The sequence below is a fragment of the Pan troglodytes genome, chromosome 5 (genome assembly GCF_028858775.2).
Source record: "Pan troglodytes isolate AG18354 chromosome 5, NHGRI_mPanTro3-v2.0_pri, whole genome shotgun sequence".
Classification (NCBI taxonomy): Eukaryota; Metazoa; Chordata; class Mammalia; order Primates; family Hominidae; genus Pan; species Pan troglodytes.
The window spans coordinates 46,581,636-46,604,737 of record NC_072403.2 but is presented as its reverse complement, the minus strand read 5'-3'; the positions used below and the strand labels follow the sequence as shown (position 1 = coordinate 46,604,737).

Genomic DNA, 23,102 nt, shown 5'->3' with positions numbered 1-23,102 from the left:
TGATCCACCTGCCCTGGCATCCCAAAGTGCTGGGATTATAGGTGTGAGCCACCGCACCTGGCCAGGCAATTAAATTTCAATGTGAGTTTTGGAGGAGACATTCAAACCATAGTACTTCATAACCAATTTTGATAATAATTTTCGCATCTATGACATGGGGCTACTAAAAATTCCTTTCCTGCCCATCTTAGAGACTATGTTATGATGAGATTAAATGAGATAATGTGAGTAAAAACAATAACAACAAAAAAGCAAACCATAAATCAATATGTACATGTAAGGAGTTACCATTGTCATCAATATTTGATCTTGTACATTCAACTCTCACCATCAAAAGGCATTTTGGGAGTGGAGATTTCAGGGCCATCTTCCCTGGCACAGATTTGGCTGAGCCTGTCCACCAGCCTCTTTTCATTCTTTGTGCACCTTTTGCACTGTGATCACTGAGGGCTCCCACTTATTCTTCACCTGGTTGCCTGACTTTGAAGTTATTTAAAGGAACTGTTATTACTGGCTTTGGAGTTCCTCACAAGGGGATTCTCAGATGCTTTTCCTGGATGTTTGACTTCAAATGTACATCTGACCTGCCATGCACTCTTTTCTTGTAATAAATAATTAATAATAAAATATAAATATATAATATAGATTATATACACTTATAGGATGCCTTTCCCTTTACATCTTTACATGACTTCTTTTTCTCTGCTAGTTAGCAAGGCAGAGGGGTTTTTTTTTTTTTTCCTTTCCAGAAACCAGTCTTTTTGATCCTCAGCACACATTTTTTCCTGGCTTTCAATGAGGATTTTCTTTATTTTTTTAAAATAGTCTATGGGTTTCTTATGCTTTTAAAAATGTTATTTAAAACTTTCTTTTAACCATTCCTTTTGATTTTTTTCTTCAACACATGCTCTCATTTTCTATATTTCTCTCTACAAGAAATGAGCAGTGGCATAATGGGTATTTTCGGCTTTCCCACCAGGGGATTAAACTTCAAGGTGCTGTGGTCTGAAGGAGGCAGAGCTTCACTCATAAATGGGTTTTGGCCAGTTCCTGCCTTTCCCTCTAGAAACACCCCTGCCCCTTCCCCACGCTGCAACCAGCAAGCCTTGTGCCTGTGACAGGGCCCTTATCTCTGTCACCACCAGGGACTCGCTACACAATGCCACTTTATCACTTGCACCAGCTGCCTGAGCTCACTGCACCTCACCCTTAATTAATTACACCCTCTGCCGTAAGGAGCCATCTCCCTCCCGAAGACAGCCTTCAAGACCCGTCAGATGAAGAAGCAAAACCCTTTCATCTTTCCTGATGGCTCCTCTCTTTCTATGTCATTTTTTCCCCTTCCTGCCAACACTGATTCTTTTGTAAATCTGCTTGTGCTCTTGGTCTAGAGCCATCCACGAGGCCTGGACTCCGCAGTGAAATCAAGCTCCAGGAAGCAGGGTGTGAGGCCCATTAAGTATGGCAGGGAGCAGAGGCAGGGTGTTTGGTCTTATGAGACTCCAGAGGCCAGTATTCAAAAATGGTCAGAGGGCATGGGAGCATGGGGCAAGGTGGTGTATGTGTCCCAGGTGGGGGGGCGCAGTGACTGCTGGGGATCAGAGATAGGCTTCAGATATGGTTGTGAAGAATATTCTCCTGTGATATCATGTTTCACTATTGTGTCATAGACAGTGAGAGACCCTGCCAACAGAGGCACAGGCAGCAATGGGTTCTGCAAATCATGACGCAGACAGCGACACTAACAGTGAGAAGCCTCAGCACAGAGTTGCACAGAGAGACTGCCTCTGCATTCATGACACTGACAGCACAGACACCATAACTCCAGCCATGACAGGCTCTGCACACAGGGACCCAGGAAGTGAAGGGCACTGCAGACCATACCTCTGACTGTGACAGACCCCGAACATCCACAGAGACAGTAACATCAGCACTGACAGGCTCAGCAAACAGAGAAATAGGGAGGAATGGGCTCTGTCGACATCATAACACCAACAGACACAGCAACAAGTACTGCAAACAGTGACACAAAGAGTACTAGCCTCTCCCAATAATACCACGCTCTGCAAATAAAACTAAACTCCACAGAATGACAAACAGTGCCACGGTCTACAAATGGTGACACAGGCAATGACAAGCTTTGCAAACAGCTCCAAGCTCTGCAAATAATGACACACAGGGCCAAGCTCTGCAAACAGTGAGTGTAGTTGCACCTGGGGCATGGACAGCCAACCAAGGGCCACGCCTGCTTATTTCAAACACTGGCCCTGAGCGCACCCACCTGCTATCACCGTCTCTAACACTCCCCATCTCCCTCCCACTCTCTCCACTGCTTCAAGTCTCCTTTCATTTGAAAATCCTTCACTTGACCCACTCTTCTTTCCTCTTATCTGTGGGTGTTCTGCCTTTCAGAGCTAAGCCTTTCCCATGAAGAACCAGGCCTAAGGCCTTCTGGAACCCACCCCCTTGGCACCCTGGGAAGTCACGCCCTCCACCAGAACCCTCACCTTCATGCCCTGTGGTTTCTGTAGCTGAGCTGCCCACTCCCCCTCAGATTTCAGACTGACCTTCCTTACCCCTGGTTTCTGGAATCTGCCCCCATCTGCCTGAAATGGGGTGGGGAAGGGAAGGATGATCCCCAGACCATATGAAGCCATGTCTGGTCATCTCTGCTTCCTCCTTCACTATGACCCTGTGAGGTGCAGCGTGTGAGGAGACAGAAGCACACAGAGGAGAATTCACCTGCCAGGGCCATAGAAATCCTGCGCTGCTGTCCAGCACTGGGATTTGTGTCTGCCCAACTCTCAGGTGGATGAGTTACTATTACGAGTGACGTAGCAAAGCAGTTTGGTGTGCAGACCACAGGCAAGAACTGCTTGAATCCTGGCTCTGTGATCTGTGGGAAATATGTAACCTCTCGCCTCCTCAGTTTCCTCATCTGGAAAACGGGGATAATAATTATACTTATCTCAGAGTGTCTGAGTGAGAATTTAATGATACTTAAATGCCTAAAAGGGTTTTTTTGGAAGCTGCAACTGACCTGCTCAGCCCTGCTCTGGTCTCATTTCCTCAGCCTCCCCCCTGTCCCTGCTACTCCACACAGCCTCCTTGCTCTCTTCCAACCAGCTGGACCCCTCCCTGCACGGGTGATACACGCTGTTCCCTGTGGAGTGAGCTTTCCCAGGTGTCCGCCCAGCTCACCCCTCCCCTCCTGCAGGTCTCCAGGCTCAAGTGTCACCTCCACAGAGAGACTTCCCTGACTGCCTTGGGTAAAGCGGCGCTTTCTCTAGCTCCGGCTCCCCTCAGCCTGCTTTAATTCTTCTTTTGTCACCACCTTTATTGCTGAGTCCTGTAGCCTCTGGGAGGGCCGGGAGCTCAGGGGCATGGGTTGCAAATGTAAACAGGGCAATGCGGGGAAGCCAGCATCCGTGGGAGGAGAGGGAGCTGTGCTGTGGCTCCCTGAGGACTTGAAGCCAGGCCAGGAGGATGTCACTGGCTTTTCATAGGGATCCCTCACCTAGGCACGCCTCAGCTGAGGTGGCCTTTCCCCTCCAGCAGCCCTTTGGTAGGAACCGGGAGGCCTGCTGGCAGCAAGGGAGATGACACGCCTGAGCCTTGACACTGACACTTTTCCCCCCAGCAAACAGGCATGAGGGCTGGAAGAGGAGAAAACACAACTGGCTAGGAGAAGGCAACCTTCCCTGCTGTGGTGAGCAACAGTCTGAGCTGTCAGCTCCTCTGGGACATCCTCTCCCTTTCAGTTCCCTGCCTGCAACACAGTTCTCCCTCTCTCCTGCCAGAGGAGGCTTGGGCTGGCAGAGAGAAGAGAAAGAATAACCAGAGAGGGACCAGGCAGAGGGGAGAAGAATCCAGCATGTGCTGGTGGCTTTGAACTACACTGAGCTCAGACACGCAGGCTCTGAGGCTGGAACAGTGCTTCCCTCTTGAGGCTTCCTCCAGGCAGGGCCCGCAGAAGCTGCCGCTGCACTCTCTGAATTCCAACACTCCAGATGTGCAGGGGGCCAGATGCACAAACCGAAGCCTAGAGCCCTGGGTTGAGATGCCTGGGCAACAGAGAGCAAGGACTCTGCCTCATTATGGGATGCAATAAGCAGGTAACTTCTTTCATTGAAAGACTGGATTCTCCTCCAGGTCTTGAGTTGAGATCCTGGGTCTGCAGCAGGTCATCTGAGCATCAAACATAATATTAATCTTCTAGGTATCTTGACTGCTGTGTGCACAAATACTGTGCAGTCAGGAAAATGGCAGCTTAGTTACGGCCCAGTCCTGTTGTTGTGTGGGCTTTGCAGTCCCCTGAGTCCAGGCTTTGGGGGGGCTGCACTGTGCTATCCACAGATCCAGCCTCTTTCTGTCTCCTGTCCCTGCTCCCTGGCTGCACATCCAGGGAATCTTCCTTGAGGTGTGGTGAGTTGCTCTATTACTCGTCTAGCATTTCCAGAACATGTTGGAGGGAATCAAAGCCTTCCTATAGAAACTAATGGGGACAGATTTCATACTCTGGAAGAGTGCTTTAAGCAAACGAATAAGCAAATACCAGGACATGGGAAAAAGCTAGAGGAAGCAAGAGATGAACAAAGCCTCTGTTGGATCGTATGGGGACTGGAAAACAGAGGCGTCAAGGCAGACCAGGATCATGGAGGTGACCCACCTGGTGATGCTGGTCCAGGGCACTGTGACTTTGTCAGTGAGAAGGCCTATTCATTCATTCACTGACTTGCCCACTCATTTATTCATTCAACTGAGCACCTGCCACGTGCCAGCATGGGGCAGCCCTGGGCCTTTGGACGAACAAGAGAGACATGAAACTCACAGTCCAATGGGACTGATTTCAAAGACCCCATGTTTCCTTCCAAGTTTGTGTGGTTTCTATATATTCAGCCCATACTGCACACTGTCAGGGCTGCTGATGAGAGAGTGGGCATCAGAGCAGCATGTGGAGTGGAGCTGTGTGGTTGTGGTCAGAGCCAGTAGCAACTAGGGTATTAAGGATTTAGAATGCCAACCCTGCATTCAGTTCTCTTTATAGATCCTTTTGGTCAACTTCATAAAGTCCAGGGTTAGGGAGCCCCTTTAGGTACAGACGTGCTCTTATCCCTGGAATGGGTAGATAGGGCATGGCTGTTATAGTCAGCTCCTGATATCCTAAATGGGCAGGGTCAGGGGGAGGTCCTGAACCCACCCCCTCCCCCCAAACACACACACACAATTTACACACACAAACTCATACTGACATATGCAAACACACATATACAATTCACATACACTTATACACTCACTCAGGGGCATGGGTTGCAACTGTAAACAGGGGAATGCAGGGAAGCCGTACATGCACAGACTCACGTAGACACACATACAATTCACACACACATACATGCACACATTCACAGACACAGGACACACACACATGTTCTGTCTCTTGCTCTCTGTCTTGCTTTATTTTTCTCCTGCAGACTGCTCCTTTCGGTCTGGCAGTGCTGCAGACAGGAGGCTTAAGAGAGTTAGGGTTAGGAGATGGTCTCTCTGGAGTCAGTTAGCCCTCAATCCTCCTGGGCTTTCTGCTGCTGACTAGCTGTGTATCCTTGGCTAATATTTCTGACCCTCATGTACCTGTTCTGATGAGTGAGGATGACATATCCACCGTCAAGATTTAAATGAGAGAAACAAGAACAAGCATGTGAAGTGGACAGGTGTCTGTCTTTGTGGCCAACCTCACTCTCTCCCTGTGTCTGGAGATTTCTCCCTATGTTGGGACCAGAGTGGGTGGCAGAGCCTACCTTCTACTATGGAAGACTTGGCTCTGCCATTCGGATGCACCTGCCCAAGACTCAAGGGGATCCTAAAGAATTATATCTGGTTTCTGCAACCATTTTAAGAGTTCCCAGGACAGCAGTGGCTGTGCTGCTAATTTGGTGGCCAGCATCCAGCTGGCAAGCTCCAGGCCTAGGGCCAGCCCAGTAGCAGTGGTGTTCAAATATGGACCATTTTTGCAGCAGCATCACTTTGGGTGTTATTCTTGAGTGTGTAGCCCCAAACCTGGTATTTAGGCCCTTTAGAGAGTCTATGAGCAACCAAAGATGTTTTTAGTAAATTATTTTTAGGTTTAAATCAGCCAGAGTTGGTTTCTGTTGCTTGCAGCTCAGAGCCCGGTCTGCTAGAGTGTGTAAAGCATTTGGCCTGGTGCCCAGAACACACATAGCAGGTGCTCAATAAATGTTAGCCACACAGCTTCAGAGATAAATTGGAGAGGGCAGGATGGAGGGAGGGGGCTGTGAGAACAGGATGCAGCTGAAGCCCTCATGGCAGAAGTGATCCAATCTCCTCACCCTCAGTTTCTCCAGCCACAGGGCCCCAGGAGACAGACGGGGAGCCTCTTTCCCTTTTCACTGGTTCCCTGTCACTTGCCTGCTTCCAGCCCAGTCAGGGTTGGGTTTATTTGCACAGCCCAGATTCCCAGGAGGAGTGGGAGTAGTGGGAAGGGCAGCAGGAGAGGCTGGACAGAAATCCAGATAAATGGCTTTAAGTGGAAGCCCCATCAGAGCCTGCCAGATTCCCGGTACCAGTTTATTCCCTTTACTCCCCAAGTAAACGTGCCTATATCTGTTGCTTGGCTTCATCGTTTCCATTTCTGCTCAAACAAATCCCAGATCACTGAGCTTCAGAGAAGAAATACAGGAACACCAGGAAGCCCCTGAAGGCAGAGGACACACAGGGAGGACCATCGGCCAGAGCCTGTGAGATTAGTCTTCTGCCCTGCTCCAAAACCCCCTTAGGTACATGGGCCCTTTCTCTAAACCCCACCTTCCTCCATGGGAGATACATATTACCTTTACCCAGAGGGCTACATACAGTTATATGCCTTTTGAACTGCACAGAGGCATCAGCTGAAAGTAATGGGGTTCCTTGGATCCAGGCTGGGTCCAAATGGGGGAAGGAGCACCTTTGTACCTCCACAAGAGACTACATGCAAGACCATGCTTGTAACACTATTGAGGGGCTTTGAGAGTTTATCACCATGTTACTAGTTTAATGTGGGAGAATCAGCATCCTCTCATTTTCTGTTATTCAGTGCTATGGTTTGAATGTGTCTTCCAAAGTTCATGTGTTGAAAACTTAATTCCCAGTACAACAGTGTTGGGAGGCAGGGCCTAACAAGAGGTGAACAGGCCATCCAATTCTCATGAGTGGATTAATGCCATTATCATGAGAGTAGGCTCATCATAAAAGTGGGTTTGCCCCCCTCTTGCTCTCTTGCCTTTCCACCTTCCACTATAGGATGACACAGCAAGAATGCCCTCACTAGATACAGGTCCTTTAGTCTTGGACTTCCCAGCCTCCAGAACTGTAAGAAATAAATCTGTTCTTTATAAATTATCTAATTTGTGGTATTCTGTTACAATGACACAAAATGGACTAAGACACTCAGAACTATTTCTTAATAATCTCTAGGGGAGAGATTATGGCCTTCAGTTTTCCCAGCTCTCAAGCATGGGGATGTATTTCAGCTCCTGCCTTCCCTCCTCTAGGTCTTTCTGGGGCTGCCATTAATCAGTGGTGACCCCATTTGGTCAGCCGTAGGGACCTCCATGCTCCATTTGGTACTGCTCTGCTTGGCGACATGATGGGGACGGGTTTGTGTCCTTGTCCGGAGTGTCCTCCTCCTCCCCAGGTTCCTCATCAGGTCTACTCTGCAGTACTATGAAGGTGTAGACAGGACACTGTGGGGGCAGGAGGCACATCTTTAAGCACCTTCTCGCAAATGGGATCTGTGCAGACCTTGGGCCCGTGGCACATTTTAGTACTCACTTCCCAAGATGGCAGAACCTGACTAGGTTCCTATTGACACAAGTCTTTCCCTAAAGGGTCAGAGCAGAGAAGGTGGGGAGAAAAGAGGCTGTTCATTCATCAACTCAGTAACTGCTCTCTCTGTTCAAGGGGCAGAAGCTCTTTTCAAATTACATATTTAAAAGTAGTTTCTTCACATGGTTGCCACATCTCCCCAGAGGCCTCTCTCGAGTTTCCTGACCTCCTCCTGCAGTGGCCTCCTCTTTTAAGCCCCCAGGTCATTTTCCCACCTCCTCCATGGAGAGCTGTCTCCCTTCTTCCAGAAGGAAGAGGATATCCCATCCCCAGCCTCAGTCTCCCCTTCTGTCTAGCTAACTTAGCTCTGTCCTCAGAACATCTCCTCTGCTCAAACTATGCCAGTTGAGAGTAGGAAGGGTGCTGTCTGGTTCAGTGAGAGAGGGTGACATGTCTTCTAAGTCTTTTTTTTTTTAAATTTTATTTTATTTACTTTTTAGAGATAGAGATCTCACTCTGTTACCCAAGCTGGAGTGTAGTGGTGTGATCATGGCTCACTACAACCTTGACCTCTTGGGCACAAGCAATCCTCCCACCTCAGCCTCCCCCATAGCTGGGACTACAGGGGTATGCCACCAGCCCTGGCTAATTAAAGAAAAAAATCTATGTCTTCCCACCCTTTTTTTTCCCCTTGTAACTTATCGATGAATTGAATTCCTGTTCTTTGCAGTTTTCCAGTGCTTGGCTTTTTGTTGCTTGCATCTTTATAGTATGGTAGTCTTTAACATATTTCTCTGTCTTCTGTATTTCTACAAATTAGAATCTGGGTCTATAGGCTTCAGCAGATTCAGCTACCTCCCCCTCCACCTCTTTTTCTTCTGGGATTCCAGGTTAGTTCCACCAGTGAGTGCTATGGCTGATTTCCTCACTAGCTATAAAAAATACAAACATACCCCACTAAGGAAACGTTAGTGGTTTTCTCCCAGGAGAGCAAAGTCCAGCCTCATAAGAACAAAAAATATTTCTCCTGGCAACATGACTTCGATTCTGCTCCTTCTGACCCAGGAGCTTTGTGTTCTGGTGCTGAGGAGCACTTGATACCTTCATTAGCCTGGCTGACATCCTGCAGGTCACCTGTGGCTATCAGGGCCTCTCTCAGCTCCTGACAAGGTGGCTGCCGCAGTTTAGGTCTCAATGATTTCTACATCTCCCTGCTGACATGGGAGCAAGGGGTGGTGTCAGGCATTTCAGTTTAGCCCCACCATTCTAGGAAGCTATCCTTTTCTCCTCACCCCTAAAATAGGCTTCTTTCCCTAAAGACATATTCTTTTCCCTTCCCAGCTCTTTCTTTCTCAATCCATTTGGGTGGGAAAGTGTATAAGACTTTCATCAGACAACAGAGCCAAATCCTACAACCAAGGTGTTTATTTGTCACAAGCACGAGGACTAGGAATGAACACAGCCCCAAGAGTTGAGGAAGAGTTTTTTCTACCGCTCCCTGGACCTAAACCTAATCCAACGTGGGTTAGATAATGTTCTACTTTGAGGCAGAAGAAGAGCCTCCATGACATTTTTTTAAAAATCATTTATTTGTTTAAGTCAGAATTTGAATAAGGTCCACACATTTTGAGTGGTTGATATGTCTTTAAGTGTTTATTAATCTATAGTTCCTCCCATCATTTTTTTCCCCCTTGCAACTTATGGATGAAATTGGGATGTTTGTGCCACAGTTTTCCATTTTTTGGTCTTTGCTGGTTGCATTCCTTTGGTGTCCTTTAACATGCTCATCTGTCCTCTGTATTTCCTGTAGACTGCAGCTGGACCCACAGGCTTGAGTAGATTCAGCTTTCTCTCTCTCTCTCTCTCTTTCTCCCTCCCTCTGTCCTTCTTTCTGTTTTTCTTTCTCTTTCTCTCTCCCTCCCTTACTCTCTCCCCCTGATTCTCTCTTGGCAAAACTACTCACTCTCTCATGGGTAGTGGTGTATTCTTAGGTCAAAAGGCACAAAAGTCTGATTGTTTCACTTTTTGTAATGTTAGCAGCTCAATGAGCAATGCCTGAATTCATTAATTCACAGGGGTTGCCAGATGGTGCTATTTTAATTTTATTATTCTTTTTTCATTTATTAGGTGGATTATTTATTTCTTAGCTGATTACATCCGTCAAGAGAAACTTTCCCAAATCTACTTTGTGGACTCCATGGAATAACATATATTGGAAACCTCCATGACTACCTACTCAGCCAGCACACCTGTGTTTCCAGCACAGGGGCATGGGCTGGGGCTCAATGTCCACCCTGCTCATAAGGCAGGAATCGCCATCCTCCATCACGCCAAGTTACTAGTTCAGGTTCAGGGCAGAAAGTGGTCTTTGGCTTGGATCCTGCTCTCAGGGGCTCCGCAGTCTGAGGCACAAATACTATTTTTTTCTTAAGTTGTGTGCCTTCTTGCTGCCACAGTGGGTCACCCACATGGAGGTCTGTTTGCATTACTCGTGGTGGGCATATTGTGTTTATGTTTAACCCCATTTATTCGCTTATTTGCTAAATACAGAAACACACGACCATGTAGTAGCAGAATTTGGAGGTAATGGGGGAGGAAGGGGTGGTGATATCATATCATCAGAAAGCAAGTTACTTAGAATTGGATTTTAAATACCAGTTTTCTTAAGTGCCTCTGTCTGGTCTCCCTGTCCACCACCCCCATGGAACATCCCATCCTCCCAGTGTGCCTTTGAATTACTTCTCTTTGCCTCTCCCTGATCCCTGGCCCCAGCCCTTGTCTCCTGTTCCTGCCCTTTGCTTCCCTCCCCCAGTTTCCCCTAAAACCTCCTGCCTCTGACTTGATGTAGTCTCAGCTTTCAGGGCCTCTCCATTCATACTCACTGTGCTACATCAGGGGATTCTGTTAAACAAAGAGCCATTTGCCTGCAGGGGAATTATGCCCTTCCAGCTGGTAGGATAAAACAGCTATCATCAGTTGGGGTTTTAAATTACTTTATATATTTTTCTTGTAACAATAATGAAGAAAATGAAGCTCAGTTACCTTAAGGACTTTCCAAGGTTTCAAAGGTAGTACGTAAGGCCTGGAGTTGGGATTCAAATATAGATTTTTAAGCTGCAAACCCTAACATATGTCCCTGTCCTCCACTGCTTATCCACCTGTCACAGTAGTTGGTACCTCTCTGCAGGATGAGAACAGATATATAGCTCATCCACGAGTGCTCAGAGAAGGACAGATTTATCTAATGGGAATAGAGGCTCTTATTTCAGCAGTTAAGCTGGACTGTTTATGAGAGCCTTTAAAAGCAAGCTACTTGGGGCATAGTGTGGTGTAGTTAACAGACAAGTGTGTGCTCTGTGAAGTCATGCTGCTTTGGTTCTAATACCAGTTCCACCGATTATTAGCAGTGTGGCCAGAGGCATAGATATTGCTTAGTTTGTTTGTGCCTCAGTGGCATCACAGGGTAATGGAGATTATAATAGTCCCTACCCCATAGGGTTGCTCTGACATAGTGACTTAAATGGTTGCACCATTAGCATTATCTGGGAGTCTGTTAGAAAGGAAAATTCCCAGCCCCCCCGAGTCAGAAACTGGCAGGGCCCAGCAGCAGTCTGTGTTTAATACACCCCCTAGACAATGCTGATGTGCATTAGAATTTGAGAGCCATGGGCTTAACACATGGAAATACTTAGCATAACACCTGGGACATAGGAAGTGCTCAGTAAGTGTCAGTAGCTTATTATTATTGTTGTTACTACCCAGGGCACTCATCACTCCGAGAGTCTTCGGTGAGGAAGTTCAGCCCAGCTGCAGAGGCGAAAGGATGGAGTGCTATTCTTGTGCTTAATTGACCATCTGAATTTTCCAAGGACTGGTCTGTCTTGTCTTGTCCACTGCAGAATTTCCAACCCCAGAGCAGTGCTCAGAACATAGTGTAGACTTAGCAGTTACTCACTGTGTGAAAATGACATCTCACTCTGTCTCATCTGTCAGTCTGGCCCTGAGAAGAGGAGGGATGTTAGGAGCTGAGGAGTTGACTTCAGCTCCTGCTGGAAGCACCCCACATCTAGGGAGCATTCTTTGCTCACCTAGGACTTGATTTCATACTCTCTTGTTTCTGTTAGTCAAATAGAGTGTGGTGTGTCGGGGTGGGTGGGTAGGAGGTTACCAGGCCCCTGTGTTTATATTACAGTGTATTAATAAGAAAAAGACAATTTCAAGAGAAAAATGAAGAAAAGCCTTGTACATTACTTGAAAATGAATAGCCACATGGCCAATACATATGAAAAGGTGCTCACATCATTAGTCTAAAGGAAAATGTCTGTTAAAACCACAGTGGGATGCCGCTACACACTCACCAGGAAGACCAAAGTAAAGGAGATGAAAAATACTGGGTGCTGAGGAAGATGTGGAACAACTGAACTCTTCTATACAGCCGCTGTGATAACACATTGATAAAGCCACTTTGGACAACAGTTTGGAAATATTACCAAAGTATATCCTATGGTCCAATATTTCTACTCCTAGATGTAATATACCAATAGAAGTGTGTCCGCATGATTCTCTGAAAGACAGGTGCTAGAATATTCATAGAAGCACTATATTTAATAGCACCAAACTGGAAACTACCTGAATAAACGTGTCTGTCAAGAGTAGAATAGAAAAATCAAAAGTGGGATATTCACACAAAAGAATACTACACAGCAGTGAGAATTAATGACCTGCAATTACACTCAACAACATGAAAGAATCACATAAACATACTCGAGCAAAAGAAGCCAGGCATGAAGAATATGTATACATTGTTTGATTCCATTTATATAAAGTTCAGTAACAGACAAAACGAATCTATGGCATTAGACGGCAGATGGTGGCTCCCCCGGGAATGTAGTAACTGGATGGCAGCACAATGGGCCTTTTTTTTTTTTTTAGACGAAGTCTCGATCTATCACCAGGCTGGAGTGCAGTGCTGCGATCTTGGCTCACTGCAACCTCTGCCTCCCGGGTTCAAGCGGTTCTCCTGGCAAGTAGCTGGGATTACAGGCATGCGCCACCACAACCATCTAATTTTTGTATTTTTAGTAGAGATGGGGTTTCACCATGTTGGCCAGGATGATCTCAATCTGACCCTGTGATCTGCCGACCTTGGCCTCACAAAGTGCTGGGATTACAGGCGTGAGCCACTGCGCCCGGCCAAGGGGGCTTCTAAGGTGCTGGTAAGGTATGTTCTTATCTTAAGAAGTGCTAGTTACTCTGATGTGTTCAGTTTGTAAACTTTCACTGAGATGAATGCTTCTGATGTGTGCACTTCTCGGTGTGATTACTTCAACAAAAGATTTAAAAATCTTGGCCAAGTGCAGTGGCTCACACCTATAATCCCAGCACTTTGAGAGGCTGAGGCAGGAGAATTGCTTGAGGCCGGGAGTTTGAGATCAGCCTGGGCAACATAGTGAGATTTTGTCTCTACAAAAAAATTAAAAAATTAGCCAGGCATGGTGGTACATGCCTGTAGTCCTAGCTACTAGGGAGGCTGAGGTGTGAGGATTGCTTGAACCCAAGAATTCAAGACTGCAGTGAGCTATAATTGTGCCAATTCATTATAGTATGGGTGACAGAACGAGACCCTGTCTGTTAAAAAAATAAAATCTAAGTGATCATGGAATATCAGGCGCTTCATGCCTCCTACTCCTCCTGAGGAGGCAGCCTTGTGGGAGGGAAAGAAGTCCACGATCCAAGACCTAGACCCCGAGCCCAGGACCTTTAAGCATTCCAAATCTCAGTGCCTATATCAGTCAATTTTGCACTGCTATAAAGGAATACTTGAGATTGGGTAATTTGTAAAGAAAAAGAGATTTATTTGGCTCATAGTTCTGCAGGCTGTACAAGAAGCATGGCACTGGCATCTGCTTCTAGTGTGGGTTTCAGGGAGCTTCCAATCATAATGGAAGGAGAAGGGGAGCCAGTGTGTCACATCACAAGAGACGGAGCAAGAGAGAGGGGTGGAGGTGCCAGGCTCTTTTAAATAACCAGCTCTCCCACGAACTAGTAGAACTCACTCATTACTGTGGGGAGGGCATCAAGTCATTCATGAAGAATCTGTCCCCATGACTCAAACACCTCCCACTAAGCCCCACCTCTTAGTATTAGGGATCACATTTCAACAGAAATTTGGAGGGGACAAGTATCCGAAGTATATCAATGTCCTTATCAATCGATGACAAGGAAACTTAGACCCAAGAGAAGGGAATCTTCCAAGGTTGTATAGGCAGTGGTTGGGAGAATCTTGGCCACATGGAATGAGGTAGTCAAGGCCCTGCCCAAATGCTTTTAGAGTGATGGGATGATGTCTGCAGAGGTGCTGTGTGCTCGATGGGCATGGTAAAGCTCTGCAGACTGCCATTGCCAGCATTCTCTGGGCCAGAGATACATCTAAGTGGATTTCTCCATAACCTCCCAACGCTACGCTCATTCTTTCCAGTGATGCGCTCTTGTTCTTTCTTGAAAGTGATTACAATCCCTAAATGAACACACAAAAATAAACCTCTTCATTAACTAGGGAAAAAATCCACCACCTGAGTGGAACGTGAACCATAATGCAGTAGAAGCACAGCAGCATATGCTGAACTAATTACCCCTGTCTCCACAGATGGATTTGTTCAGCACACTGGTTGTGCTATGGGGTGGGGTGGCTGGAAGCTGCCTTATTTAGGACAGCATTTCCAAAGGGTGTTCTCCAAAACACTAGTCCCATGAGACGTTAACAGTTGCTGGGAAGTGACAATTCCATGCTCAAATACATTTTGGGAACTACAAGGTTGAATGTTATAAGATGTGTCATTTGCTGCAGGACTTCTCAGAGATTTTAATATACTAGTGGGCATAATGAATCACCAAGACAGACATCAAGTAGGTAGCATTTTTAAAAAGTTACTTGATTGCTCAACCCTTTTTGATTTACAGAGCACATCGTGAAAAATGTTCTCTGAAACTCACAGTGAGAAATATTAGCATGGACCCAACCTTGGTCCAAGAGCGAAGGGATCTGGCTTGAAGATCGAGCTCTGTTAACAATCAGCAGGAGGGAGACCTTGGACAAGTCCTTCTCTCTAAGCCTCAGTTAACTGGAAAAAAGGGACTCGAAGAAAAGGAAGAATATGGATTTGCCAGAGGGAGACAATGGTATTCTAACCATTATCTTACCACTTTTTTTCCTTTTTTAATACCATGGTGTTAGGCAATGAGACAAATTTATATATGGGGCAGACACTATTGATAATCTGCCCCATCTAATGGCTGTTACCTTCATTTCTTGCTAAGAGAATCCTGATTTTCTCATTTGGTAATGATCCCAATGACATGGTAAATCTCTTTCGGCTTTCTTTTGTTTACGAATCAGTTGTGGCCAGTAAGATGTCTAAGGGGAAGTTCCCTGGGTATGTCTAAGAAAGGCTTTCTTCTCTGGTAAGACAGAACCACTCAAGGAGAAATGCTCTTTTTTCCTGCCTCCCTTCCTGACAAAAAAGTGGTTATGTAAGGATATGATAGTTAGAGCTGTGGTAGCATCATTTGATCATAAGACAATAAGGATGAAAACCAGGAAGCTGAGGACTCATAGAGGAAGGAAGGAGAGTCTGGGTCTTTGATAACATCATGGACCTGCTGACCTAATAGTTGAACTGCCTAACTCTGACTTCTTGTGAAGTAAACTATAAGTGTCCTCATGGTTTTAGTCACTGTTAGTTTGACTTGCTGTTACTTGCACTCACACAGAAACTTACTGATAATATTTATGTCTGTTTTTATCTTTCACTATTCAATTTTCTTATTTGTAAGGGATCCTCAGTTATAAGGTGCATCATTTCCAGTTGATTTATTAATAAGTTAGGAGGCTCTGATACAATCAGATACTAAAGCTTAAAATCTCAGTGACTTAACACTATAATAGTTTATTCTTCACTCCACCATAGTCCAGTATGGGTTGGATAACCCTATTCCAACTAGTAATAGTGTTGTCTGGAACACATGGTATATTAGTCAAGTTAAGCTAAGCTAGGTTGCAGTAATGAACTCTGAAATTTCAGTAGCTTAATACATAAATGTTTCTTTTTGGTTCATTTAAAGTCTGTTCTTGGTCTATTGGCTCTCCAGAGAAGTCCTCTTCCAACTAATGACTCAGGGATCCAGGATGCATCTTATAGATACAGACTCTAGAACAGGTGACTTCCTGGTGGCTGAAGCAAGAAAGGAGGGAGCTGATGGTCATGCACCAACTCATGTCACTGAAATGTTTTCTAGAACAAAAACCCTAAGAGTAAACTCATTTAGTTCGTTCAATAACTCAAAACAGGTGCTATTTTTTATCATCCACATTTCACAGATTGGGACACTGACGCCTAGAAATTTGACTTGTCTAAGGCCACGGTCAGCATATTCTGAATCAGATTTCAAATCCAAGTTTGTGCTCCTAATACTCATGAAGCCATGTTCAGCCCCAGAGGGGTGAATAATAGCCCTGCTCCTTGCACCTGCCCAGGCTTGAGCCCAGGAGTCCTCTCTGTAGCCTGGAGGTGAGGCAGCTAATGTCTACCCTCCAGAGAAGCGCTTGGCATGTCCAGGCAGTTGCCCTTGCCCACACGGTGTCCACTTCTTCCCATGTGGTTCTCACCCTATCTGGAGGGACTTTGCACCCCAGGAACTTGCTAGAGACTGGAAGTCCCTTGGTGCTTTTGGTATTTTTAGTGCACGTTGAGCTAATGGTGTGAGCAGCAGAACATAACAGTGTGTTTCTGCTTAAGGCAGTGATAATGGAGGCTGATAAGTCAGAACAAGGAGTGATTTCTTTATGAGCCAGCATATTAGGGCTTAGCTGTAAAACTGCCCTTTTCTTTAACGGGCAGCAGCAAGTAAAAAAGCTCCTGACCAGAGGTTTATTAAATGTTGTGGACTTAGATAAGATGATTTAAAGTTCATGCTTCTGTTCCTGATCTGCCTATCACCAAGAAGCTTCAACAAGGACTTATCCCATCTCAGCAATTTGCCTGCATTTGAATAAGACAAATGGGCAATTTCTCGAGGTCTAAGGACTGGAGGGGAACAAATGAGCCTTAAAACAGCATTGGAAAGGCACTGCCATTCCCTTCCAGGGAGGGTCAGAGAAACACTGAACGCTGCTAACTTTGCACATGTCCCCAAAGAACACAGTGCATTTAGTCAGGTATGCATGTGTGTGGCGATGAAGAGTTGGGTGTGGGAGCACCATACATGTGGGACATGTGCAGGGAATGGCATGTGTCCTAGTGGGAACCTGGAAGGTTGAGAGTACAGGTTGCAGAGACACACTAGAATCTGGGCTTTACTATTTACAGTTGGAACCCCCTAATGGGCTTCCTCATCTGTGAAATGGAGATAACAATAACAATGGCACCTATCTTAAAGGGTTCTTGTGAGAGTTAAAGGAAGTTAACACTTACCTTGCCTTTCATATGTTGCCTAACATATTGTAAGCACTTATGATGATGGCTACTTTCATTTCATGTGTTTCTTGTATTTATTTATATGAGCTCCTGTTTGGAATGCGTATGTATGTGTTAATCTGAGTCTGTGTTCAGTTGTGTGTGTGCATAAGGGCAACCACCTGAAAGTGTGCATGAAACCTTAGTGTGATTAAAGACAGGGAACTTCCTGGCTGTTGGGGACTCATCCCTTCCCAGGTGGAATGTGACACCCACACCTTCTAGTGGAAGAGCTCTCCTGGAGCTAGGTAGTGATACAAAGTCCTCCCATTGCTGCAGAGGCCTCCTTTACCTGGGCCTTTATAGGGGAGGACAGGTGGGTAACTGGATGGCCACATTTCAGAGGCAGAGAATGAAAGTTTTGCCTGTCAGTATAATGAAACTCATAGGGTTTAATGAAAATCCAAGGGGCCAGGTATAACTCTGGTTGATTTTTCTCACTATAATTCTTAGACATCAACAAAATAGGTGGGTTTGCTAAATCATCTGACTGCAGGGCCTCTGCTAGCACTCTCTGTCATCAATGTTCTTTGGAGACTGGGGCTTTAGGAAGGGAGAGTCAGTCAAGCATAATGCTGCTGGAATTGCCATGTGCTGCCCGCTACTGGCTGCCATGTTTGGCTTAAGGCCTTATGAGAAAGTTGCCAATTCATCCCCAGTGCTGGGATTCAGGGGGGTAGCTGCTGGTGGTTTTGCCACAAAACTGAGTCTTTAATCAGTGAGATGGCTTCATCAGAGCCTGGTCTCAGCCTTTCTCCATTTGGGTTAATGTCGAGTTGCCATGGGGTAGCTTTATGGAGGGAACCGGCAGCAACACTTTCTTCCAGTCTCAGTAACTTACCTGGCAGAGGCAGTGTCAGGAGTGTGGGGACCCCAATCTCATATCTGCTACTGCATTTCTATGCCTGGCTGAACACTGCCTCAGAGCCATCCAGCCACAGGCTCTCCCATCAGTCCAGCTGTCTTCATCCTGTACCCCCGGGAGTGACACACTGACCACCTGTGAGGACATCTCCCAGCAGTGGGGGTGGAGGACCACACATCCTCTCTGGGCCCCCTTGTGACTGATAACCTATTTGCGAGAAGAGATAGAGAGCTGGGGAGGCCATGGTGAAGGGTGGTGTCAGCTGAGCCACTGAGGACCCTAGAAGCTTGATACAATGGAAGAGACCTGGCCTGGAGGTTAAGAGCTGTTTCTTTATCTGCAAATTGAAGGCTAGAGCCAGGGAACATCGACTTTGGAGACACAAAATTCATCCAGAGAACTTGTTACAGGTAGCTTTCTAACCCCCAGACACTGATGTTCTAATTCAGAAGGTGTACAGATGGGCTTGGGTACTCCATCTTTGTCAAGCATCCCAGGTGATAATGAGGAAGGTGGCCCTCCCAGCTTTTACATTCAGGGGCCTTCAGCCTTGGTTCGCCAGAACATAAGGGCCGTCTCGGGGATGTGAGGTGTGGCGGTGGTTCTTACTGTGCTACTGGAGACCAATAATGTCACATGCCCCACCTGCTCCCGGACCCTGGCACCGTGGTTTATGAGTAGTTCTCTGCCCCTTTCTTCCCTCCTGCAGAGAGTATATCATAGTGAGGAAATACGTTTCTATTCACCCAGATATTTAGGGAAAAATGTTGGCATAATCTTAATTATCTTTTTCTCACAATCTATATCCACGCCATGGCAAATCTTGCCTTTCGAGTCTGTTGCTTACACAGCAGCCAGTGAGATCTTTTTAAAGCATGTAATTCTCCAGGGTGCATATGATTATCATTTCCACTTTATAGAAGCGGAGCCTGAGAGAGTAAGTGACTCGCCCAAGGCCAAACAATGAGGTCAGCCATAGGACCAGGACTCCCAGCATGATGCTCATCTCACCACCAATCACCTCCTGTTCTTGCTATTAAAGGCAGCAAATGGAGGTGAAATATTAAGAACCTAGTGCGGCCATTTTCAAATGTGTGCACTAGAACCTCTGTAGAAGAGACAGTTGGCACAGAGGGGGCCTTTTTATGGTCTTGCATCTCTAATAATCTCTGCCTAGCACAGCATGTGCTTCTAGTCGTATTGCTGTAGAGAAGAACAGTGACAGGAAGGCGAGGTAAACAGTCATTATAGTAACGAAGCTGGCAACCTCTGATGGGCATAGTTCTGTTCCCAGAGATTCCACCTCCAGTGTGTTTGAAAGAAGCTTGAATGCCACCAGGAGGTGGAGGATGCTTTGGGAATGGGGTCCTTCCACCTTCCCTACACCCTCTCCGTCTGCTGAGGGATAAAGATTCTACACTTGATGAGCACATATCTGCACAGGTGATCGTTTGGAAACCTGAACCGAGTGAGCAGCAAGTTGCAGGAAGGTGAGGCTGCTTGTCCAAAAGGCTAGGCACAACACATTTCTGCAGTCCCATTTGACACTCCTAGAAAGATGAGGCCTATCTGCTGTAGAGGTCATGGCCTCTACAGCATTTGCCCTGACAACCAGATGGTCCTGTCCTTCCCCTGACCTCTTCCTTCCTTCCTTGAATGTGATGTGATACCTGGAGCTACAGAAACCATCTTGTGACCATGATACTCCAAGCACAAGGAAGAAAGCCAGCTTTTGGAGGGTGGTGGAATGAATGGTAGGAAAGGCCGAGGTCTCTGGCATCATTGAGTGATAAATCAATACCAGCAACACCTACCTCCAGATTACTTGTTATCAAAGAACAATAACCATCTTTTAATTTAAATTATCTGATTGGGTTTCCTGCTAATTGCAGTTGAATGCATTCCTAATGATATGAGCTTCAGAACAGGGCTTTGCTGTTGAGTGATGTTCTAACTTTATAACTGTGCATGTTGGATACTGTGAGGTCTTTAGGAGGATAGGAGGTGGGGGAAGTTGAGAAGGAAGGGCTTCCAGAAACCCCATCCTGATGGTCAACTGAGAAGTCTCACTTTTATTTTTTTTTATACGTTAGAAATGAGGTTCCCTGGTGTTGGTTGTGCCCCACCTTAAAGGTAATTAATGTTTGCAGAGCTCTTAATCAGTTAAACAACTTTGCTACCATTTGAGTTGGGGAAGAATGTTATTTTCCCCATTTTCAAGGAAACTGGCTCAGAGAAGTGAAGTGTCTTAGCTAAAGTAACACAGCTGTTGGGTGGCAGGGATGGGGTTCAAATTACAGGTTTTCTAATTTCAAATCCTCTGGAGGTGACAGCTCCACCCTTGTGGAGACCCCAAAGATCCCGCATTTAGGGAGCCCCTGGTCAGATAGGAACAAAATAATCTGAAAGGCAGAGACTCAGGCCCAACTTTTGAGGAGTGCAGGGACTTTTGAAAGAATTAAAGGACCCAACAAATCCCTGAGAGAGGAAAGGATGACAAAAGAGGAAATGTATGTGTCTGTGGCAGCCCTACGCAGCCTTATGCAGAACGCGACAGGCAGATGTGGGACAGTAACCCCTGACAGTTGCCTGAACAGGGCAAGCTGGGCCAGTTTCTGAAAGAGGAAAGAAAATGGAGAACAGCATTCTGGGGGTGGAAAGAGGGCTAAGAATAAAGGTTTCTGGCCAATAAGAGTTCCGGAGAAGCTCACCCTTGGCGGGCCACCTGCTCAGGCTGCAAAGTTCTGCTACATTTGGGTCTGTCTGCATCCTCAAAGCTCTTCTCCCTGGTGTGTGGACTGCCCATTCATCTCCAGAGCCAGCCTAGCCTCAGGCTCAGTAGGGCGAAGACAAGGACAAGTGCCAAGTCACCTGTGTCCCTCACAGCTGCACAGCCGGCTCCAGCTGGCTGCAGAGGACACTTTGGCAGAGAACTGAACTCTGAGCTCCCCCATCAGTTGGGTGCTCTTTGAAGATGGGACCTCTGCCTCTCCCATCAGAATGGAAGCTCCTTGGGGGCAGGAGCTCTGTCACCCCCATTAGACTGGAGGTTCTTGAAAGTCAGGGGTTATAATTCTGTCAAATGGGGAGTTCTCTGAGGAGAAAGGCTGCATCTCCCCCATCAGATCAAGGGTTCTCTGATCACAGAGATCGTTTTTCTCTCAGCCTTAGGGATAAAGAAATAAGACAAACAGTACCCTCTGTGGGTGGAAGAGGTGGCTGTGTTAGTCTGGGCTCTGCACTGCTTCCACCAGGCTATGGTTAAGGGACTAGTTACCAGCAGACTGTGTTTTTTTGCTCAAGTCTTCTTTTCTAAAATGGCCTTAGAAAAATTCAACACTTTTGTCTTACCTTCCTCACACCCACCCCGAGTTTCTTGGTGAGGCAGATGGGAACATCACCCTCAGTTTCATGCTCTGATTGGTCTTTAGAGCTCAGAGGAGATTCTCTCTGCCTACTCAGCAGCTCAGGCTACTGCCGGTAGGAATGAAAGCCATGGGACAGCCCAGGTTCTGCCACAGGGTTTCTGGGTAATGTAGTTCCTTACCTTCTTCCTGCTCCTGTTGGAAGGAAATGGCTTCAAATCTTAAAGTAGCTTTTGTGAGGGGGATCCCTTCAGAAGGGAAGGGAGTAATAGTATAATTGGAGTTACAGAAACAGTGGTTTTCTTTTTTATAGATTGACACAGTTTAGAGATTTTCAGAAAGGGCAGGTTGCTCTGATACAGACCTGCAACCTGCAATTGCAATGGTGTGTTTTTTTTGTTTGTTTTTTGTTTTTGAGACTGGGTCTTGCTCTGTCACCCAGGCTGAAGTACAGTGATGTGATCATAGCTCACTGCAGCCTTGACTTCCTGGGCTCAAGTGATCCTCCCACTTCAGCCTCCCAAGTAGCTGGGACTACAGGTCCATGCCACCATGTCCGGCTAATTAAAAAATTTTTTTCTTTTGTAAAGACGGGGTCACTATGTTGCCCAGGCTGGTCTTGAACTCCTAGGCTCAAGTGATCCTCCTGCTTTGCCCCCCAAAGTGCTGGGATTAAAGGCATGAGCCACTGGGCCTAGTTGCAGTGCTGTTTTTGATAAGATCCTGCCCCCTCTCTCCTGATGGAAGTTGCTATTTCCCCACGATTAGGGGTGGGGCTGAGGCTGGGTGGGCCAGTGGGATTTGGTAACTGAGAAGTGCTTCTGCTTCCTGTGGAGATCCCATAGTGGGCACCACAGTGCTTTGTTTCCAAGTATTGATCCAGGCTGGTGGTTATTCATTCACAATGAAGCTTTACCAGTCCACAGGGAAATGAGAAAATAAGAAAAATGTAACTTGTTTGTTGTAAAGGTAAACATATTTAATTTAAAGGACTGTCCTTTGGTTCGATTCTTTTTTTACTTTTTAATATAAAAATGTGATAGAGACATGGGAGAGGGCCCAGCAGGGAATGAGAGGGAAGAGGTTACCCCACGTGGCGGGTCTCAACATGATTGCTTATGTGTTGGGATATTCATAAATGCAATATTCATAAGTGCAGATATACTGTGAGTTATCTGCAAATTCTGAATTGTCTATGCTGAAGTAAGGGAGAAGTAGAGATTATATAGAGAATTGTTCAATACTGGAGGTGAAGCAAGGAAGGAAAATAAAATTTATTGAGGACGAATTTGGAAAAGATAATTGACTTGCCCAAGGTCACCCTGATAGTTAACATGAGAACTGGGACTAGAATCTGTGTCTCCTAATGCCCAGCCTGGAGGATACCGGATTATAGTAATAATGATTATGTTAATAGTGAACATCCATTGAGCTCATGCTAAGCACTTCACAAGCAGTATCTCTCTCGTCTCATGACAGCCCGGTGAGTAGGCTCAGGGATTAGACTATTTACAGATGGATGATTCAAAGATGACTTCAGTT

The 23,102-nt window shown here is 46.2% G+C and overlaps 1 long non-coding RNA gene across 1 annotated transcript; it reads left to right on the top strand.

Annotated features, from left to right (window-relative positions):
* The first annotated feature begins 1,725 nt into the window (after positions 1-1,725).
* Positions 1,726-4,259, top strand: LOC134810236 (uncharacterized). Its single transcript, XR_010157837.1, has 3 exons — positions 1,726-2,197; positions 2,706-2,808; positions 3,641-4,259. It is a non-coding gene; the product is annotated as an uncharacterized LOC134810236 (long non-coding RNA).
* The last annotated feature ends 18,843 nt before the right edge of the window (positions 4,260-23,102 follow it).